At 60.2% G+C, this 5,000-nt stretch overlaps 1 protein-coding gene across 3 annotated transcripts in view; it reads right to left on the reverse strand.

The window, feature by feature from the left end:
• palld (palladin, cytoskeletal associated protein) overlaps positions 1-5,000 on the reverse strand; it is a 343,659-nt gene that overhangs the window by 232,358 nt on the left and 106,301 nt on the right. The gene's annotated exons all lie outside the window — the stretch shown is intronic.

The raw sequence follows: 5,000 nt of genomic DNA on the forward strand, positions 1-5,000 counted from the left end.
GCCACCCACCTTCCCCCTCACCTGGTCTCACCTATCACCTCCCACTGTCTCACTTGACCCCTCCGCACCCACCCACCTTCCCCCTCACCCTCGTCACACCTAATACCTCCCACTGTCTCACTTCAGCTCTCCCCCACCCACACACCTTCCCCCTCACTGGTCTCACCTATCACCTCCCACTGTCTCACTTCACCCCTCCCCCACCCACCCACCTTCCCCCTCACTGGTCTCACCTATCACCTCCCAGTGTCTCACTTCACCCCTCCCCACCCACCCACCTTCCCCCTCACCTGGTCTCACCTATCACCTCCCACTGTCTCACTTCACCCCTCCCCCACCCACCCACCTTCCCCCTCACTGGTCTCCTACCACCTCCCACTGTCTCACTTCACCCCTCCCCCCACCCACCCACCTTCCCCCTCACTGGTCTCACCTATCACCTCCCAGTGTCTTACTTCACCCCTCCCACCCACCCACCTTCCCCCTCACCTGGTCTCATCTATCACCTCCCACTGTCTCACATCACCCCTCCCCCACCCACCCACCTTCCCCCTCACCTGGTCTCACCTATCACCTCCCACTGTCTCACCACCCCTCCCACATCCACCCACCTTCCCCCTCACTGGTCTCACCTAACACCTCCCACTCTCTCACTTCACCCCTCCCCCACCCACCCACCTTCCCCCTCACCTGGTCTCACCTATCACCTCCACTGTCTCACCACCCCTCCCCCACCCACCACCTTCCCCCTCACTGGTCTCACCTATCACCTCCCACTGTCTCACTTCACCCCTGCCCCACCCACCCACCTTCCCGCTCACCTGGTCCCACCTATCACCTCCCAGAGTCTCACTTCACCCCTCCCCACCCACCCACCTTCCCCCTCAGTGGTCTCACCTATCACCTCCCACTGTCTCACTACATCCCCCTCTCCCCCACCCACACATCTTCCCCCTCACTGGTCTCACCTATCACCTCCCACTGTCTCACTTCACCCCTCCCCCACCCACACACCTTCCCCCTCACTGGTCTCACCTATCACCTCCCACTGTCTCACTTCATCCCCCCTCCTCCCCCACCCACCCACCTTCACCCTCACTGGTCTCACCTATCACCCACTGTCTCACTTCACCCCTCCCCCAACCACCCACCTTCCCCCTCACCTGGTCTCACCTATCACCCACTGTCTCACTTCACCCCTCCCCCACCCACCCACCTTCCCCCTCACTGGTCTCCTACCACCTCCCACTGTCTCACTTCACCCCTCCCCCACCCACCCACCTTCCCCCTCACTGGTCTCACCTATCACCTCCAACTGTCTCACTTCACCCCTCCCGCACCCACCCACCTTCCCCCTCACTGGTCTCACCTATCACCTCCCAGAGTCTCACTACATCCCCCTCTCCCCCACCCACTCACCTACCCCTTCACTGGTCTCACTTATCACCTCCCACTGTCTCACTTCTCCCCACCCCCACCCACACACCTTCCCCCTCACCTGATCTCACCTATCACCTCCCAATGTCTCACTTCATCCCCTCTCCCACCCACCCACCTTCCCCCTCACCTGGTCTCACCTATCACCTCCCACTGTCTCACTTCACCCCTCCCCCACCCACCCACCTTCCCCCTCACCTGGTCTCACCTATCACCTCCCACTGTCTCACTTCACCCCTCCCCCACCCACCCACCTTCCCCCTCACCTGGTCTCACCTATCACCTCCCACTGTCTGACTACATCCCCCTCTCCCCCACCCACACACCTTCCCCCTGACTGGTCTCACCTATCACCTCCCACTGTCTCACTTCACCCCTCCCCCACCCACCCACCTTCCCCCTCACCTGGTCTCACCTATCACCTCCCACTGTCTCACTTCACCCCTCCCCCACCCACCCACCTTCCCCCTCACTGGTCTCACCTATCACCTCCCAGTGTCTCACTTCATCCTCCCTCCCACCCACCTTCCCCCTCACCTGGTCTCACCTATCACCTCCCACTGTCTCACTTCACCCCTCCCGCACCCACCCACCTTCCCCTTCTCTGGTCTCACCTATCACCTCTCACTGTCTCACTTCACCCCTCCCCCACCCACCCACCTTCCCCCTCACCTGGTCTCACCTATCACCTCTCACTGTCTCACTTCACCCCTCCCCCACCCACCCACCTTCCCCCTCACCTGGTCTCACCTATCACCTGCCACAGTCTCACTTCACCCCTCCCCCTCCCACCCACCTTCCCCCTCACCTGGTCTCACCTATCACTGTCTCACTACATCCCCCTCTCCCCCCACCCACACACCTTCCCCCTCACTGGTCTCACCTATCACCTCCCACTGTCTCACTTCACCCCTCCACCACCCACACACCTTCCCCCTCACTGGTCTCACCTATCACCTCCCACTGTCTCACTTCACCCCTCCCCCACCCACCCACCTTCCCCCCTCACCTGGTCTCACCTATCACCTCCCACTGTCTCACTTCACCCCTCCCCCACCCACCCACCTTCCCCCTCACCTGGTCTCACCTATCACCTCCCACTGTCTGACTACATCCCCCTCTCCCCCACCCACACACCTTCCTCCTCACTGGTCTCACCTATCACCTCCCACTGTCTCACTTCACCCCTCCCCCACCCACCCACCTTCCCCCTCACCTGGTCTCACCTATCACCTCCCACTGTCTCACTTCACCCCTCCCCCACCCACCCACCTTCCCCCTCACTGGTCTCACCTATCACCTCCCAGTGTCTCACTTCATCCTCCCTCCCACCCACCTTCCCCCTCACCTGGTCTCACCTATCACCTCCCACTGTCTCACTTCACCCCTCCCGCACCCACCCACCTTCCCCTTCTCTGGTCTCACCTATCACCTCTCACTGTCTCACTTCACCCCTCCCCCACCCACCCACCTTCCCCCTCACCTGGTCTCACCTATCACCTCCCACAGTCTCACTTCACCCCTCCCCCTCCCACCCACCTTCCCCCCTCACCTGGTCTCACCTATCACTGTCTCACTACATCCCCCCTCTCCCCCACCCACACACCTTCCCCCTCACTGGTCTCACCTATCACCTCCCACTGTCTCACTTCACCCCTCCACCACCCACACACCTTCCCCCTCACTGGTCTCACCTATCACCTCCCACTGTCTGACTACATCCCCCTCCCCCACCCACCCACCTTCCCCCTCACCTGGTCTCACCTATCACCTCCTACTGTCTCACTTCATCCCCCCTCCCCATCCACACACCTTCCCCCTCACTGGTCTCACCTATCACCTCCCACTGTCTCACTTCACCCCTCCCCCACCCACACACCTTCCCCCTCACTGGTCTCACCTATCACCTCCCACTGTCTCACTTCACCCCTCCCCCACCCACACACCTTCCCCCTCACTGGTCTCACCTAATCACCTCCCACTGTCTCACTTCACCCCTCCCCCACCCACACACCTTCCCCCTCACCTGGTCTCACCTATCACCTCCCACTGTCTCACTACATCCCCCTCCCCCACCCACCCACCTTCCCCCTCACCTGGTCTCACCTATCACCTCCCACTCTCACTTCACCCCTCCCCCAACCACCCACCTTCCCCCTCACTGGTCTCACCTATCACCTCCCACTGTCTCACTTCACCCCTCCCCCACCCACCCACCTTCCCCCTCACTGGTCTCACCTATCACCTCCCAGTGTCTCACTTCATCCTCCCTCCCACCCACCTTCCCCCTCACCTGGTCTCACCTATCACCTCCCACTGTCTCACTTCACCCCTCCCGCACCCACCCACCTTCCCCTTCTCTGGTCTCACCTATCACCTCTCACTGTCTCACTTCACCCCTCCCCACCCACCCACCTTCCCCCTCACCTGGTCTCACCTATCACCTCCCACAGTCTCACTTCACCCCTCCCCCTCCCACCCACCTTCCCCCTCACCTGGTCTCACCTATCACTGTCTCACTACATCCCCCTCTCCCCCACCCACACACCTTCCCCCTCACTGGTCTCACCTATCACCTCCCACTGTCTCACTTCACCCCTCCACCACCCACACACCTTCCCCCTCACTGGTCTCACCTATCACCTCCCACTGTCTGACTACATCCCCCTCCCCCACCCACCCACCTTCCCCCTCACCTGGTCTCACCTATCACCTCCTACTGTCTCACTTCATCCCCCTCCCCATCCACACACCTTCCCCCTCACTGGTCTCACCTATCACCTCCCACTGTCTCACTTCACCCCTCCCCCACCCACACACCTTCCCCCCTCACTGGTCTCACCTATCACCTCCCACTGTCTCACTTCACCCCCTCCCCCACCCACACACCTTCCCCCTCACTGGTCTCACCTATCACCTCCCACTGTCTCACTTCACCCCTCCCCCACCCACACACCTTCCCCCTCACCTGGTCTCACCTATCACCTCCCACTGTCTCACTACATCCCCCTCCCCCACCCACCCACCTTCCCCCTCACCTGGTCTCACCTATCACCTCCCACTCTCACTTCACCCCTCCCCCAACCACCCACCTTCCCCCTCACTGGTCTCACCTATCACCTCCCAGTGTCTCACTTCACCCCTCTCCTCCCACCCACCTTCCCCCTCACCTGGTCTCACCTATCACCTGACAGCTTGTCCTCCTTCCTCTCCCCCCACCCACTTACCTTCCCCCTCTAACCTGGTCTCTATCATTTGCCAGCTTGTACCCCTTCCCTTCCCATCACCCTCTTATTCTGGCTTCTGCCCTCTTTCTGTCTTCGTCCAAATCATTAACTGTTTACTCCCCTCCATAGAGCTTCTCCACCATCTTGCTCAAGATTTCTAGCATCTGCAGAATCTCTCATGTCAAAATCTTTTTTTTGCTTTAATTTCATACTTCCAGTATCGGTAGATGTCCTTTTATTGTTCTTCCTTTGAAAATGCAGCTCTGTTGACTTCAAGGGAACTAGACATTGGAAGCAGAGTGAAGAGTGTGTTTGGTTTTTACTGATTTATACCTT

Source organism: Hypanus sabinus, chromosome 7 (genome assembly GCF_030144855.1).
Source record: "Hypanus sabinus isolate sHypSab1 chromosome 7, sHypSab1.hap1, whole genome shotgun sequence".
In the NCBI taxonomy this organism is placed as follows: Eukaryota; Metazoa; Chordata; class Chondrichthyes; order Myliobatiformes; family Dasyatidae; genus Hypanus; species Hypanus sabinus.